The 18,358-nt window shown below is 41.0% G+C and overlaps 1 long non-coding RNA gene across 1 annotated transcript; it reads right to left on the reverse strand.

Moving 5' to 3' along the window:
- Positions 1 to 4,086: 4,086 nt before the first annotated feature.
- On the reverse strand, positions 4,087 to 10,749 carry LOC310679466. The gene is made up of 4 exons (XR_014512281.1): positions 10,622 to 10,749; positions 9,650 to 9,794; positions 4,942 to 5,107; positions 4,087 to 4,575 (listed from the first exon to the last, which is right to left on the reverse strand). It is a non-coding gene; the product is annotated as an uncharacterized lncRNA (long non-coding RNA).
- Between the last annotated feature and the right edge of the window lie 7,609 nt (positions 10,750 to 18,358).

The raw sequence follows: 18,358 nt of genomic DNA on the forward strand, positions 1-18,358 counted from the left end.
ACTATCTATTTTCATAGCTGGTCTGTTGCCATAGTATCTGAGTCACCATGACCCATTTGCAGAACTTCAAGTGTCTGGGAAAAAACCCCAAAAGTTTCTTACTAAATAACTTTATCTATATCTTAATGAAAAATGAATTTATTTAAAGAAATCAAAATTGCAATCGGTGTGGATAAGAATGAAAAACAAACCCACAACCATTGAATAACAAATATTATATTTTTATATTTTGTTTTATTTTATTTGCATTTCAGTGTTGGATACGCTCTGAAATAATTTTGCTTAAATGTTGTAGACCCTTTGCTAATCATTATTATTTTCTTCTAGGGCTTTTAAATCCTCCTCTTGTTGGTTCCATTTCCATTTCTTACTGAACCGATCACAGATTGTTGTTGCTGCTGCTGTTGTTATCACTCTTGACCAATTTTTAAAAATTGAATTTGGTATTTGCTCAAAAATGCCTTAGATTCAAAAATGTAAGTGAGAGGTCCTTGTCTTGCATCCAAACAATTATGCATCCCAACCAATTGTATCCCAACCAAACTGAACCCTGGGTGCCTTTGAGTGTAGCAAGATGACTGATGAACCTACTATGTTGCTGAACAGGGATGGGAAAACTTTTTCAGTCCAAGGGCCTCATCTCCTTGTGGGCCACCTTCTGAGAGCCACATGCCAGCAGTTGGAGCAAAGTGGGTGGAGCAACAGATATGGCGGCATCTTTTGTACAGTTGGCTACATTCCAGCCACCCAAAAGTAAGAGCTTTCTACACTCATGCATCTTCTCCCTCCCTCTCTTACACATCTCTCCAGCTTCCATTCAGGCAACCAAAGGCATCACCACAGCTCTGTTAAGTATAATTGTTAAATGTGCATTGAAATGGGAAATAATTATACAATGTATCTGTATTGTATACTGTGAGGCATGACTGGAAATCTCCATGAAGCTGAAGAAGAGTATACCAAGTTAATCATTAACAGCGCTATATCATGGGACTGTATCTCTGCTGGCTCAGCCACAAGGTGCATAATGTCACATGAAACAGATAGTATTTCAGGTCTATGCATATGCTCATTTGGTAGGCATCCATGTTTGGGTGTGAGCTCTTTGTTCCAAGCTGCTAAAGAGAATGGGCATGTTAATCTCTGCCTCCAGTAAACAACCAGAAGCTAATGGAATATGCAATGGAGGAGTGACGGAGCTTTGATTTTATCTCAGGATGTGAGATGTTTGTAATCTTAGTTATCTCACCTTATGCTAGCACCAGTATAAGAAATTATGCAACTCAGTGAATGTATTTTTTAAAAAGGTTGTCTGATGTTAAGTTTTGTAAGTAAAGCCTTTGAACCATATTCTTGGATTAGAATTTTTTTTAATTTCTGTACTATTTCAGCCAGGCAAAAGCACTCAATAAGGGTGCAGAGCATGGCTGGTGAAAGGTATAGCTTGGGGAGAAGGGTGTGATCTGGAGGACTTGATGGTTTCTATCCCTGTTGTAGAGTGATGGATACAAATCTCTCTCTCTCTCTCTCTTCTCCCTTCTGCCTTCTATTCAATGCAATAAATGGATTTTTGTATGAAAATAGCCATGCCTGTTTATTGACTTGGAAAATTAATTATTTTAAATTAATGTGCTTCTGCACCGAATTCGTCATTCAGTGTGTTAATTCTGCCAAACACATGTTTGAGATTTATAGAGAACCTTTTAAAACTACTTTTGGCTCACTCTAATAGCACACGTTCTGCAGATCTGTTCTAAGCAGAAGGAAGGAAAAGGCCACAAGGCAAACTGGGACCACCTGGCCGCCACTTCTATACATTCAGCACCACTGGCCAAATGTCTACTGAAAAGCTGCTATCCAGGCCCCAAACAGCAGCTAATTGATTTTGAATGTTTCCATTGTAATCACTTTAGCCTGAAGAATGCCCTTCCTGCCATGAAATTTCTTAGGAACACTTGTTGCTTCAGACTGCAATTCAGAAAGATTTTATTTGGTGCCGTTGTTCTTTCTATTACCATGTAAAAACACACCAGGGATTTGGAAACCGGCTACACAAGAAAGCCAAGACAAAGAGTGTGAATGTTATTTGTGAAAAGGGGAAAACATTTTCCAGGGTTTTTACATCTGAGTCTTATCTGAATGCCAAAAAGAGGAAAAATCTTAGAATGCCTTGAAGTTATACTATGTCACGACATTATCTCATTCAGGAGTCTTTGGGGTAGATCTGTCAGTTTCTGTTTCTCTCTCTTGCTCATTTCTCCAATTCAGAATTCCAATTTATTTTTCCAATTCACAAACAAAGCAGTTTGTAATTTTTTAAAAAATTAAAGAGTCATAAAAATTCATTAGCATTTTAGTGAGAATTAATCCAAGGAGTCTTCTCTTCTCATGAGGTGGCCAAAGTATTGGAGCCTCAGCTTCACAATCTGTCCTTCCAGTGAGCACTCAGGGATGATTTCCTTAAGAATGGATGCGTTTGATCTTCTTGCAGTCCATGGGACTCTCAAGAGTCTCCTCCAGCACCATAATTCAAAAGCGTCAATTCTTCGGTGATCAGCCTTCTTTATGGTCCAGCTCTCACTTTCCATACTGGGAAAACCATAGCTTTTACTATACGGACCTTTGTTGGCAAGGTGATGTCTCTACTTTTTAAAATGCTGTCTAGGTTTGTCATTCCACAAACCCTTTGGTCTCTAATGCTATGTAGTACATCAGGAAAAGTCCATGAGTAAGCATGAGTAGAATTTTGTGGATTTGGCCAAATATCTACCTACTCCAGCATTCAGTTTATAACAGTGGCCAGTCAGTTGGAGCAGTCTAAATTTATGCAGAATCCTCAAGCAGCAGCAAAATTTCCTGGTGGCCACTAGCACAGAAGCTCTTCTAACCAGCTTGATCCATATTATAAGCAACATTCAAACATTATAGCGCCTTGATGGAGCACTGCAAGATAGTAGCATCATTTTTAGCCAGATAATTGGCCAAGAGAGTTGCACTGTATATAGGACAAAGCCAGGGATTGATGTAATGGAGCCACCTACCAATAGATTTCTGATCATCATAAGTTCTAAGAGCAACTAAACCAAGGTATTTGGATAATACGATGTATATGGCAAATAGTAATCTCTTATATAGTGGAATGGTAGCTGGCTTTTTTCCCTAGCCTCTATGAAGGAAAACAAAAAGCATCAAGGATGAACAAACATGAAACTATCATAAATCTAGCCTGTCCCAGTCCACAAAAGTCCATTTCTGTGCAAATTCCACTCTTTGTATTTACTTCTCCCTTTATTTATACATCAGTGGAACATAATGATCACTTAGCAAAGTTCTGTTCTCTCTCCTCTTTCTCTAACAAAAAAGGCACCCATGATGAGAAGCATCTTTTCTTGGCATCTGACTAGCATTTCTGTTAAAAAGAAAGAGAAAGAAAAGTTTACAGTATTGAATGGGGGAAACTGATCCTTTTCAGTGTCATTAGTCATGGCTCCTTGGGGACAGTCATGCTGGCTCGTCGCTCTAGTACAACATCAAGAGAGGAAGTGCCTTTGGTTTTTTTTGTTGCCGACTCGCCGAAGGTACAGAAATTGCTTTCGCTATATCTCTCTCCCCCACTTTCTCTCTCCTCTCTCCATCCCTTTGTCTCTGGCTGAATAATGAAGCAACGGTTTCAGTTTTAGTGCTCTGGTGCTTTATCTTGTCGAAATAATGTTGCGATTGGTGCTGGTGTAAGCTGCTTTCCTATCCTCTTTGGCCAACCCCCCCCCCCCCCCCGCTTGTTCTGAGGGCTCTATTCGGGTGTGTAGTCTGGTGTTTTTCACTGATGAGTGATATTAAATTGCAGCTACTGTGGCACACAGCCCAGTGGCAGCTCATCTACCAGGGGCTTCTGGGCAGGGTGGCTGGCAGCCCCAGAAGGCTTAGTTCTGTTTGGATAAACTCCACCATCTTTTTGATGTTTGATCTCTGTTGCTTAGATTTGAAAACACAGGCTAGTTATAGAGAGAGAGAGAGAGAGAAACAAAAGGTCTTCTCAAGCAGATTATGGCACTTATGGCTGCAGAGGAAGCAGCACAACAAATATTACTGCATGTAATATTTCAAGGGCTTCTTTTTCTAACTATGACTAGAAAGGGGATATCAGGAATTATTCCAAAGAATGTGGCATGAAGTTGACAGCCAGAGAGTTAGAATAAGCACTCCTTTCCTTAAAGAGCATGCAGACTTAGGGTGCATTCAGATGCAGGGAATTTTTGCCTTGGTTTTCCTGATTATAATGCTAGCTCTTCTGTCTCATTTTCTAATGTTCTAATGTTCCTGTAGGAGGGCAGTACCTGTTGCAGAACTGTGCCTTTTTGACCAATAGCATGCCACATTAAATTTCACTCACACCTGTGGGTGTGGGGTTGCACAACACCAAACATCCATGTTGCTATTCCCCAACCTTTTCACACATGTGTGCTTCTGTTCCCCATGGAAATTGGCAGGAAAGAACTGTATGCTGGTAGAACATCCCAAATTTTCTCATTTGCTCCCAAGATTTCCTGTGTTTATAGGGTTGCAAATGGATTGTTTCTGGAACAAATTAACACAGAAATTAGAACTGAACTTCCACTAGATTCCCCTGTATTTCCAGAAGTGGCTTTTATGTCATGTGAAAGCTCAAATGTAATACTGAAATGGACAATGAAATGTTGGGGGGATGGAATAAACTACCATTCAAATGCACCCTTGATAAGGGATACATAGAGAGAAGCATAGAAAATGCTAATAAAGAGAAATAGACAAGCCAGAAGAATAGCAATTGTATTTTTTCTCATCGGGAAAAGAGACAAAGCACAACTAAGAAAGAGGTTCATCTATTTTCCATTGAAGCCAACGACAACAGAATTTGAATGATTCTAGCTTCTGCCCTAAGACTGAAATACCAAATATACTTACTAGAGAGTAAGTGCCATTGAAAACAGTGAGACCTACTTCTGAGACGAAGTATGCCTAGACTTGCACTACACAGTCTCCTGTCTTGAAAACTGCAGGTGCAAACTATAGCATTGCTTCCATCAGCATGGTTAAGCTGCGTTAAAACCTTGGATTGTTTGAAGAAGTTCTATATAGAGTATAAACAGATATTTACATGCATATCTATGGAGAATCAGATTAGAGAAAAAAGTAAGAGTTCAAGAAAAACAGCTGAGGATCACTCCATAGCCTGAAGAAGTCCCAATTAAGTAGAATTACTGTTGCAATTAAGCAGAATCCTTGCCATTAATCACTGAACTCAAATACTCCCTTTGGGTAACACTCTTATTAAAGTTTCTTCATAGCTTATTTTCTTATCTGTCTAGAAACCACACGGATCCCTCCCCCCCGAAAGTAAGTTTCCGATATTGTCATGCGTGCATATGCATCTAACTTTGAGCTATGAGTGCTTCCAATGGAGTCAAGTGCATACTTACATTTTTGGAGTATCAGGTGCTAAATGAATAAGTAATTCTCCTTACCAGAAGTGTGATAAATTAAATGGAATGTTTTATTGCTGTGTGCTGGATCATGAGCTGGAGTCAAGCTTCAACTTTCCCACAGAAAAATGCAAGGAAGTTTAACATTGTGTTCAGCTCATGTTTGATTTTAATAGCAGGCCTTAATGTCTATGTCAGGAGCAAATGCAGAATGCAGGCTGGATAGATCTGGAGATTCACCAACTACAGCCAGATGCAAAATGGTGGCACAAGTAGACAGCAAAGCCTGACCACCATTACACCAAGAGCTGTGTCAGATTATTTTTTTATAGAACGGTAAAACAAACAAGAACTCAAGATAGCTCACTGTCAGAAGCTGTCAGTGTGTTTTGCTTGAGGTAGTCTACCCCAGTCATCTCAATCCTGGTGCTCTCTAGAAATATGATTTGGACTACAACTTCCATGAGCCCCAGCCAGCATGGCTGTGTTAGCTGGGACTGGTGGGAGTTGTAGTCCAAAACATGTAGAGGGCACTAGATTGGGAAAAGCATCAAAAAACAAAACTACACAAAACCTTCATAGTAGAGTTGCATTACTAAAATCAATGTAATTGTCACTAACCTGCTTGTTCACGTTATAATGAGTCTCACTCTTTTTAAAAATCCAGCATGTGGATATAAGTTGGATATTAATAATATATAGCTCATATGCAATGAAGCACATAGACATATGTTCAGCTTGGGGCAATAGGAATCTGTAACAGTCTCCTCCACTGGTAGTATAATGGGAGTATGTATAACATTAAGAAATGTCAGGCCCAGAACTGCGATCATCTAGATCTGGATGCAGCTATCCTGTGTGGCAAGACACCAGGTTGACAGGCTGAATGGTTTCCTTTCAACTTCTACTTTGTATCACTTTCTTAAAAGTCTTTCAATATATCCTCTGTATGTAAAAGATCAGTAGCAAGAGCAATGCAAATGAGGGCATCATGGATGTTGCCACAACACAACACAACACAACACAACACGTCTGTCAATAATTCTCTTCCAGAACAGGAGTTGAATGAGCACTGTTTCAACAGATGTAGTATCTAGATAATTGCTGTCAAAATTCCTTGGGACCAATATGATTAATCTTGTAAGTTTTCAAGACAAACCTCCCATGCTTTGCTACTTTCAGTGAGTGTCTTATGATAAACAAAATCTTATATCCACAATGACTATATTTGGATCCAGTATAGATGCTATGAGGGAAATGTTATGTGTGCTCTTCTTAGTTCATGCAATGTTGGAAATGTACTTGGTCTTTTATTCCTTCTGAGGGCTCGAATATTGAATAATATTCAGCCATCTTGGATTTGTGCATGGTGAGCAGACATCCTACTTGCAAGAGGGGCAACATGACTTTTCTGACACAGATAGATCATTTCTATCTGAAACAGAGTTTTGCTGTTTACATCAATGAGATGCCTATGATGTCAACAAAATCTGTATAGCCTATTGGTCAGGGTATAACATGTTACTACACATACCTGATAGAGGATCAAGAAATACAGTCATGGTTTGCAGAGTGATATCTCAGACCAGGGGTCACCAATGTGCACAAATGTCCACAGATGCCTTCTATAGTGCCCACGGTGTCCTTTTCCTCCCCTGTACCCTCCACACTGACATTGGGCTTGAAAGAAGCACTCTTCTATAGCCAATGGAATCGACTGTGGTGTGTTCTTGGTTGGGAGGTATGTGTGGGGCCCAGAAGAGATTCTTTGGTTTGTAAATGTGCTCCCAGCCCCAAAAGGTTGGCAACTCCTGTTTTAGCCATCAGCTTCCAATAAACTAGCATTTTCCATTTGGCCTGCCTGTATATCAGTTTATCTTTCCTAACAGTTCATTTGACAATAAGTAATATGATTATTAATCTTTCCTGTGTTTTTATAACTGTAGCTTTATGATATGCCAAGTGTTTAAAGTTCACATGACAGGTATAATGAAAGGTTTGGGAAGAAAACACATCATACAGTGGCGAGTTCAACATAATTAGTAGGTGGCAGCTCCTAAAGCTCACTTGGCAGAAATAAATGAGAGCCTATATTGAGGTTGTCAGGGAACTGCCATCAGTACTGGAGGGGGAGAGCGAAAGCCAGAGGGATTCCAGAGAGCGTCCAGGGATCGGGAGGAGCAGCCCATCTTCTGGGGAAGAGAATCAGCGTAGCACCAGGGGAGAAGGGGGGCAGCTGGGGGAAGTGGCGAGGCGGTCCCATGACTCCTTGCCGGGGACCAGCGGGGAGAGTAGGGGTCCTCCATTGCCCATGCCCTCCCTGCGCAGAAGGCTTCCGCGCAGAGAGGATAGGCGTCAAAGAGCTTCTTTGCTGGAAGAAGTTTAAGAAACGCCCACTGATGGATTCTGCCAGCGATTGAGACGGTCACGGGCGAGTGGCTGCCCGGACAGAAAAGGTTCACTCAGGCAACCCAGCCAGGTGTGTGCACCCAGCCGGGGAGATAGGCACCTGCTTACACACGAGCAATCCCTAGAACCATTACAGAGGTGATGGATGAAAGAAAGAAAGAAAGAAAGAAAGAAAGAAAGAAAGAAAGAAAGAAAGAAGAGTCTATAGTGAGGTGAAGAAAGGAAGAAAGGAGGGAGGGAGGGAAAGGGAAAGGGAAAGGGAAAGGAACATTTCTGTGCAGATTTTCTTTCTTGTGTGTATCAGGTTCATTATTTACTTCAGAACAACAACAACAACAAAAATACTGGTTACAGTACATTGGCGACCTTTTTGGTTTCATGAACCAGCTCCTTTCTCCTTAGTGCACTGACCCAAGCTGTCAGCCGACTGGTGACAGTAAGCATTGACCAAAGGGCACCCTGGGAGTCTGTGGCCTGACCTGTACATAAGTTCACTTAGGCTACCAAAGTTACCCAAAGGGACAAGTTCTAAATGTTTTAGACTGCAACTTCCATAATCCCTGGGCATTGGCCATGTGAGTGTTCTGCCCAGAGGTTCTCCATTTCTTGGGAATAGGAAAGAGAGAGAATGTATCATAAACAGCAAGTTACTGAGAAGGAAGAGTTCGACTGCATACAGAGCTGGGAGACAGAAGGAGCTTAGAAAGAAAGCAGAGCAAGTTGTAATGTGTGGGTTATGAAAAAAGCATAGGAGCTAAGCAGACAGAGGGAGTAACAGAGAAGTAAGCAAACAACAAACATAGGTTGTATATGCATCCAGGAATAGTCAGATTTAAGAATCTGGACCCAGTGAGTGCAGCTTCCAAAAGGGACTGTTTGATTATGAACATGTCTACGGTGGGGAGTGTCTTTTCAACTCAGCTACCTCGGGATACACATGAAGGAAAACTTGAAGAAAAGTCACTCCATGCCAATATCTGCTGAGAGATATTTGGGAATGGAATAAACTTTTGTACCTCATGTATTTTATGTCAAGAGAGGAGCTCTCCCTTAACAACCATATTATATGTATTATTTGGTGAGAGAACTTTTCTGCTAGTGCACAGAACAAAGAGGAGTAAATCATTACTTACTTATTTATTTATTGGTAAAAACAAACCAAGAATTGTGTGCAACACAATAGCTTGAGGCACACAAATGGATGGGGTGGAATTTGATGAGCCTCCCAGAATCCATGTCACAATACAAAATTTTTCTTTTTTAAGATAGAGAAATAAAAAAAAATACTAATGCCCATCACCAGCATCTCAGGAGGACACCTTGAGGGATGCTTTGATGAAAGGGATTTTGAGGATGGGGGCAAAGAGTCTCAAAATGAGGTGTCCTGCTGAGCTAGCTAGCATTCATTTTATTCATTTCAGTGGATCATCTGTGGAGTTCTTATGTGGGTTCCATCAGAAATGATGGAAGCTAAAGGCAACTGCAGTGTTTTCTAGACTGTATCCTTTACCACAAATATATTCAGTGCAAATCCAACAACCACTACAAAACAAGTGTCTTGCATTTTGTCAGCTTTCTCAAAACCATTTTTAACAGAACAAATCCCAGTGGTTTCCAGAAAATTCTGCTAAATATCAGAATTACGCACAAATAATGTGATGTGCAAACAATCGGAGCCAGGGAAATTGCCCTTAAACTGGCTAAGCCCCATTGACTTCAGTGGGACTGAACACAGAATCACTGACTCATAGAATTGCACAGTTGAAGGGACCCCGCATTACCTGCTAGTGAAAATGGTTCATGGCTTGAAGGCTGCAGCTGCAATCTATAAGCAAGTCGCTTCAGAAGAATGGTAGAGCAGTTTCTCAGAGGTCAATGGAACATCACTGGGATTATTTCCGTCAACGTGGTCTGTGGATTTGCAGTCTGAGCGCCCAACAGAGTAGAAAATTTAAAAGGTCATGCAGTATTTAAAAGGGCCTCTAGTAGCTCTTCTGTATCTCGAACCTTTAAGGGTAACAACTGTGCCTTATTTCAAAGCTGGAAAAAATAATATTTCCAGTAGACTAAACATGCAGCTTCTATTCTTGTGGATGTATGAGATTTCAAGCATCCCATGGTGACTATTTAATGTCAAGAACAGATTTATTATGGAATGTATAGAATGGTAGGGGGATGGAAAAGAGACTGGCAGAGTTAAAAGAGATCAAAATGCAATCGAAGTGGCATTCACACAGCAGTTTATTCCATATCCCCAAAGTTTCTCTAATTGTTAATTTCCACATTGTAAGTGGGAAATGGAATAAACAGCTGTGTGGATGCAGAGCTAGTCAAACCTCACCATTCTATGGAGGAACTTTAGCCCTATTCAATCCATAGAGAAGGTTGTATAGGTACATACCATAGAGGACAGAATGAGCGCCTGTAAAAACTTCTCTGACTTTCTTATACCTAATAAAGATGGGTTCATGTTTGGGCACAGAACCTGTACTTTTAGGCCAGCTGGGATTGATATGTTTTATGGCTATTTCACAGACTGATTGCCAAGTCACATAACCTTGACACAATAAACTCTCTCTCTCTCTCTCTCTCTCTGTGTGTGTGTGTGTGTATAGATATATGTAATTTCATTTTGAGACAGCTCTATCTAGGCATATTGGCACCAATTTTAATTGATTACACCACGATTTTCCTCAGCTTTCCTAACAGACATGATACAGTGCTCTACCTCAATCACTTTAAGAGCAACCTACTTCAAAAAGCTTATCATTTCAATTTTTCACACATTCTGTTTGTGGGTGTGGGTGTTCAGTATTTCACTCTTATCTCATCTCACAGCCCACTGCGGTAAGCCGGTATTCCTTAACAATAGCCCTTTTCAATCTCAGACCTAATAAAAAGGGAAAAATGTGTATCACAAGAAGAGAAAGTTGCCTATTTCTTTTTATTATTAAACTCTCCCATTGTTTTACTGATAAAGAAGACTGCCACTTGAAAGGAAGGCTGCCTTTGTATTAGCTGCAATCATTCTGACACTAATGAGAATTCCCCACCATCTCGGTATATACAAGACCCAACTACAAAACATGTACATGGATGATGAATTCAGGTCTTCCACCCCTACTATTCTTATAGAAATCAAGACAGAATTTATTCACAATTCCACTTTTTATTGTAATGCCTTCCCCCCACTTCTTTGCCTTGCAAAGAATTTTGGCCATTGCTATGATTATGCAAATTCTGTGGATCACACGTTAGAATTTCATGCAAACCATATTCTTAAGCAAGAAGTGAGACATAAGGCATATGTTTTTGTTTCTGCATTAGTTCTGGTCAAAGATATTATTTACATCTCATATGTTAACAACGTTATCAGAATGAATCAGAATGGAACATTGCTGAATACCTCTTTCAATACGTTGCTTTCATCTAGCCCATGAACGTGTAGCCACATCATGCTGCCTCTGATGTCACTGGGAGCATGGTGATGCCTGGAGTCCTCCCATCACAGAACCTTCACAGCTACCGCCACTGCTTCCCACCTTCTCTTTCTCAAAGCAATCTGTTGGCAGAAGTTCACAACAGGCCCTCCATTAGGCTGTAAATAAGGCTCCTGTAAGAAAAGAACTGCATGCCCATTGCCTCTGGGGAAAAAATAATACTAGAAATGTGCATTCTCAGATCAGTCATACAATCTGAAAAGCTGGCCCAAGTTGGAAAATTTCTTAGTGATGCAAAGATGTAGTCAAGTCTGATTCGCTAGTAAAGAGCATTGTGATGCCTTGTTACTTAGCATGTGGCCCTAAAGTGCCTAGGATTTACCCATATGTCTGATCCAGGAAACATTACCCTCTTGCTCAGTTGTCTTTGCTCATCCTCTGTGATATCAATTTGTGGCCAAATACTGAAAATATCCATCTTAACATTTCAAAATATAAGAACGTATTAGGGCCATTTATAGCCAAAATAGCAAGTATAGATATAGTGATCAAAGAACATGTATCAATCCAGGTTAACTGAACGATGGGAATGAATGCCAAGCTTAGGATGAATATTCTAAAATGTTTCCTATCTGATTTCGGTACAGAGACTTTTCTGGTGTGCAGCAGTGGTTAGAGGTTTGGATCCAGACTAGGGGATCCTGGGTTCAAAATCCCATTCAGTTAGGGAAGCTCACTGGGTGAGCTTAAACCACTCACTTTATCTGAGCTTAAGCTACTTCACTAGGTTATTGGGGAGAGATAAAAGGGGATAGAGAGTGAAAGATGTAAAGATGGGTGGGAGCAAAATGAAGTAAAAAAGGGGAGCACATTTGAGTAGGAGACTGGGAAGCCAATGTGATCTCTGCACAACTGTGTGTGGAATCAGATGAAGTCTGAGGTCTAATGTGCTGTCCTCACTGAAGTCAAGGTCACCTTCTACTGTGCAGGTTGCAGTTGTCCTCCAGAATCAGTGTCCCATGTAAGATGAATTGGGCCTGTCCAATTTCATTTTATCCCTAATAAGGTTATATATCACAACAGCTGGATGAGGTTGAGGAGTATTTCTTATGGCTAAGAGTGGAAATGCATTCAGTCAGAGTAGGCAGTGGCGGGCTAGATGGACAGACAGTGTATATGACCTGGTGTATAAGGTGGCTTCCAATTCTGTGTCATGCAAATATGCAGGCTCCAAAACCACAGACTCAGAAAAGGAAAGAAAGGAATGGAAACATCATTGTGTGTGAAATGGCACAGGGTGATCAAAATGTGAAATTGTTGTGCACTGTGTGTGTGTGTGTGTGTGTGTGTGTAAGAGAGAGAGAGAGAGATTGTATGGTAGCTATTGCACTACCTTCTGCAATGCAGTGGTACCTCGGGTTAAGAACTTAATTCGTTCTGGAGGTCCGTTCTTAACCTGAAACTGTTCTTAACGTGGGGTTCCACTTTAGCTAATGGGGCCTCCTGCTGCCGTTGTGCCGCCGCCGCACAATTTCTGTTCTCACCCTGAAGCAATGTTCTTAACCCGAGGTACTCTTTCTGGGTTGGCGGAGTCTGTAACCTGAAGCGTCTTTAACCCGATGTACCACTGTACTGGTATTGTGATGCTCAGATCCTCCATAAACCTTTGTGCCTTGTCCTGCTACTGCCCCCCTTTCCTTTGCTCCCTCATTACTTGGTCTTGCAGCAACTAGCAACCCTGGCTAACCTACTTTCCACAGGGTGCCTTAGGATAGACAATAGGCAGCAGGTGATCTACATATTCCAGAGCTCTTTGTAGTCTGCAAGGTAAATAACATGTTCCAGGGATGCTGCAGGGAATCTTGAGGCGAGGGAACCTTCAGGGTGAAAGGAGACCGAAACTGTTGAGGTTCCTTTAATTGCTGTTAGAAAAAAAACATCTGGTGCACCTGCAGGTCTTGTGGTCAGTGTTTGAAGGCCAAGAATGTCACTCTTACCTGGCAACCAGCCAAAAATGAGGTCATCCTTGTGTAAATTTAAGAGGGTTGGTACATTGCCTTTCTTGCTTTGCTGCCTGCTAACTCTGCCCAATTGGCATTGAACTCTGTACCGTATGTATGCTGTGAGTTGTTGTGCTTGCTTTGCATTTGAAGCTTGCACCTTCTACTAGAGATCTAGTGCAACCCTTCACTTGGGTATGTACATAGTGAAACTGCCTTAATGTTCTGGACCTTCCAGTAAAGGATTGAACTGACTGAAAATCTGAAGTCTGACTAAGTTTCTTTAGCACAAAGTACACTGTCACGAACCTATATGCTTGGAGAGACTGCACACATTTAGCATATGCCCTCCTCCAACCGAAACTGCCTGACCCCTTTCTCATCTTCAGGAGGTGGAAGTTTTCTGGGGGTGGCAGGCATTACTCCCTATTTTTAGAAATCCATTGTAACATGACTTAGGTCGCATCTGCACTATACATTTAAAACAGCATCATACCACTTTAAACAGTCATGACTTCTTCCAAAGAATCTGTTCACCTGTGGTTTTCTGAAATATCAGTTTCTAGACTAGGCAGTGGGATGTTGCACTCAGGTCCTGCTTGCGGCCTTCCATCAGGCATCTGGTCAGTCTCTGTCTAGCATAAGATGCTTCTTGGGCTTTTAAGAATAGGAACTGTAGTTTTTTTATGGGTGCTGAGAGTTGTTCAGAGAGCTCTAGTCCCCACACAGAGCTGTGATTTTCAGAGTGGTTTCCTCTTCCCAGGAAACGGTAGTTTTGTGAGGGGACTAGAGGTCTCTTATTGCCTATTGGTTGTCTATGGCCCTTGGCTCCTGGATCACTTCCGACTGGTGTTCACAGCCTAGCCCTGACACTCTGAAACATGCAATATTCTGGTTGCCTGTTATCCACACTTGGGTGCTCTGCAAAAAAATTACATCTCCCAGGTTCCCTGGTGCCTTATTCTGCCATCACTAGTTTAGATGATCATCCAAGTTGGAGATGAACCTTTGGGGAGAATTACAGTCGTTTTGACATATTGTACACATTACAAGCTAGACAAATTTGCTTTCTGAACCACGTGATGACATTCTTTCAGTCAACGTTGCCAATTTCCAAGGCCACGTGGACACCTGCATATTGAATTTAGCAGTTGGACAAAAGCATCACAGCCAGTTCTCCTTCAGCTGCTTGCACTGTGATGGGAGGGTAAATAGAATACTGTATATTGCATAGTCACAAAACATCTTTTTAAAAGCCTCTTTTATCTCCACTCCTTCTCAAGTTTCTGTCTAACCTGCTTTGGAATTGCCACAGACGGATGATAAATAGCAATATCAAAGTCCCTTTCCCAGGTAGTTTCATCAGCTGTTGAATATCCTATCTGCATTTTTCAGATACCATATGGATCCAATTACCTCCATGCTCCTACATACTTTGGGTACTGCTGCAACATTAAGGCATATTCTACATGAATTTGAGTTTTTTTCTTCAGTGGCTTTTGCCTGGTGACATTAGGATTCCTTGTCAATCAAAACACAGAAAAAATTGCCTCTTGCTGTGCCACTGAGACCAAACTGTCACAGAGAAAAATATCACACAGCACAAAAGATGTACCTTTTTGATACAACATGATTATCGTGATCTCATATTTTGTTGTGGTTTCTATTGATTATTCCCTTTCTGGTTTTTTTTTCCTTGCAGAACAGAGTTCGTACTTTGATGCTTTTCTTTGATAAAGTTATAAAGCTGCCTTGAAGATTTCAAATCTGTCATGGGACTGCTCCCATCACAAAGAGTGTGTTGCAAATGATGTCCCCCATTCTTCAGAAAACAGGCTGTTCGCCTCTCAATCAGCCAATATTATCCTACCATGTAGGAAGTCTGTCTTTTTCATCTCTGTTTTTCATTCTGTTCTACTGAAATATTAACTGGGCAATATAATACTGCTGACATGCTGTTTGCTCTATACATCTCCAATGCAATTTATTGCACTAAGACTCCTATGGAATGCAAATCAGTTCCCTAGTCATCTCTTCCTTTTGAATGCTAGTTGGCAACTAATTTTTAACAGAAGCCATATTTTGAACTGATTAAGGGTTGAAGGGCAAGCAACGCTGGCTCTGCCACCTTGATTCACTCTACAGATGGCATCAACGTTTTAGAATATCTGGCTCAAAATACAATTTATCCAGCTTGCAATATGTGTCTGTATTTCATGGTGGGATCTTTTGCCCCTGAAAATGGTCTTCTGCAATGTAAATTAAGAATATTATGAGCTTATTTTGTCCCTTCATGGTGTGAATTCCTCAGACTAGGTGTTCAAAAAAGGCAGTAGCTGTGTTGACAGTTAGTTGGCACAAGTTCTTTCACTGCTGAAATTAACTTTATCTCATAATGGGTACATAATGTACAGATCAATACCATGGTTTTTCACGTACATGCCGTAGGCATTTACATTCATCATATTAATGTGACTCAAAAAGCAAGGAAAACAACACACACACACACACACACACAACTGTATATGGCAACCCTAATATATGGCTGAGGGCTCTTGTGAACAGAAAACTAAACAACCAACCAGTTTTGAAAATTGCCATCGCCACTAATTCAATTACCAACAATGTATGCAAAATTACAGCATATAGTGGGACAGTGAGTATGACTTGGGGGAATGGTGTAATGGACCAGATTGGGGCCCCCATATGGCCTAATTAAGTCTGTGGGTCAGAGGTATCCCCACCCCAATAGAAGGAATCAAACTTCAATAACCTCTGAGTTCCTTTCCAATTATTCCATTGCTCTGTAAGATAGAATGTCAATTCTCTACAGGAACATGACTAGTGTTCCATAACTTCAAAGGAAAGAGTGCTTGGTTGTGGAGTCATGTTGACATGTGTCACAGACATTAGCCCCACTACTAATAATGGCCATATAAATATGACAACTTGTTGGAGGAACCAGAAGCTGAGTGGCTATGCTTTGCATGCAAGAGCCTCAAGTTGGATCCTTGTCATCTCCATGGTTATTTATTTATTTATTTTTAAAAAATCGAGTAGGAGGTGGTTTGAGCTTCCCTCTGCCTATGACCCTGGGCAGCCACTGCTAGCCAGAGTAGACAATATAGGGCTAGATAGACCTGACTTAAGGCAGTTTCCTGTGTTAGGACTGCTGGTGGTACTCATGGCAGCTCAGGGTAGATTTCCAGAACTGTTGCAGCTACTACAAACAGATGATTGTAAAGTAGTATCACACTGTAGAAGATTGTGTGCATTTTATTGCTAGCCATGACCCTAGCACTGAACGAGAGAGACATATGAGAGAACTCATGGGAAACACTTTGAAGTCCAATGCTGCAGCTTCCAGGTGGAATTAAGTTCCAGCCCTTCTCATAAGAGAAATCAACCAGTGTTCACAGAAGGAACTTTACGTTAATTTTAAAATGAATAATTTGAAACAAAATCCTGCATTTTTTTTATGTCCCCCCAGCTACCTGTAGCTTCATTCCCTTACAATTCAGGGAAGGTGAGCCAATTCAGGGAAAGGGAGAGGGGGGGAAAACCCACATTCATTACCACAAACATGTCAGCTTTGCACTGCACTGACAGCCTGCAAAAAAAGGAAAAGGAAAAAAACCCTCTTCTGAAATGCTTGACTTGTGTGTCACAGTTCTATTATTTGGGGCTGGTTGTGCCCTGACACAAGGCTGTATGATGCTTTGCCCGTCATCAGCACAGTGTGACCGGAATAATTCTGGTGAGGCTTTAAAATATGCATTCAGCCGTGTAAGAAAAATCACCAGCTGCATTTCAGCCTGCTGCCCACGTCCAGAGATAATTCTAAAAATGCCCACTCCTTGAAAATATTAAGTGCTTGACCACTTGAAAGAGAGCATGCTGCATTGCTACTTAACTGTTACATTGCATTTATTGAACGATGTTATAGATAAGGATGGACAAACCTGTCTGTCTGGGGTTCTCTTGTTTTCTCATCCCCCCCCCCCCTCAAGCTTATTTGCCGTTCACCACATTTCTGCATCTCTGAGCTTCCTTTTTTAAAAGTCCTCGCAGAAATTTGTCAGCACTTTATACCACATTTTATAGCACATCAATGGCTGCTAGCCATGTAAGTCATGCTCTTCCTTTAGGGCTAGAAACAGTAATGATTCTGAATGCCAGTGGATGGGTACTGCAGGATGGGCGAGTGCTGGGGACTTGCTTGTGGGTTTTACCACAGGCATCTAGTTGGCCACTGTGAGAACAGGATACTAGACCAGATGGGCTACTGGCCTGGTCCAACAGGCTGTTCTTAAGTTCACTTATCCTAAAATACACATTTTTAATGTAATTTTCCATCATGCACATTTTTGGCAAGCATTTCTCCTTAATAAAATGCATTGTTATGTGTTGTTTTCACCAATGTATCCAGTTTTAGGAACCCGCCCCCCAATATATATACTTTCCGGCGCATTCTTTGGTAGCTGCATTTTGGTTCACTCGTTGTGAAAATTAGCTAGGGTTGCCTTAAAACTAAATTAAACTGCTGCCCCATCCCTAGATACTGCATTTATTGGATAATCTTTCTGCGAAATATTTTAATGTTGAAAGGCATTTTAGCCCCACACCCACCATTTTGCTGCTTTTGTAATAAATTGTGAACATCGGCAGTTCATAGCTGAAGACTACATTTATCCTCCTCAGCCCAAACACTATTAAAATGCAAGACTTTTCAAGATGTCTCTCTCATCTGTCACACTCAAGATTCACAGAGTGTAGTCAGCACGCTATGACATGATTTGCATTCACAGCATAACCTGTACAGTTAAACCTTCGCATTTTAGTGTCAAGCCATAAAAAAACCCCATACTGTACTGACCAAATGTATTTCCTAGAATATTAAATCTCTCATGAACTTCACTACTTTCAAACAGATGTTATTACATATTGTGAATACCAAGCGATTTCTGTTTATGCTCATTTTCTGTTGGGATTTATGCCCTATAAATCTGCTCTGATCAATTTCAAATGCCTCAAGAGTTCCCAATTCTAC

This window comes from Podarcis tiliguerta (assembly GCF_965153285.1).
Source record: "Podarcis tiliguerta genome assembly, chromosome: 6".
Taxonomy (NCBI): Eukaryota; Metazoa; Chordata; class Lepidosauria; order Squamata; family Lacertidae; genus Podarcis; species Podarcis tiliguerta.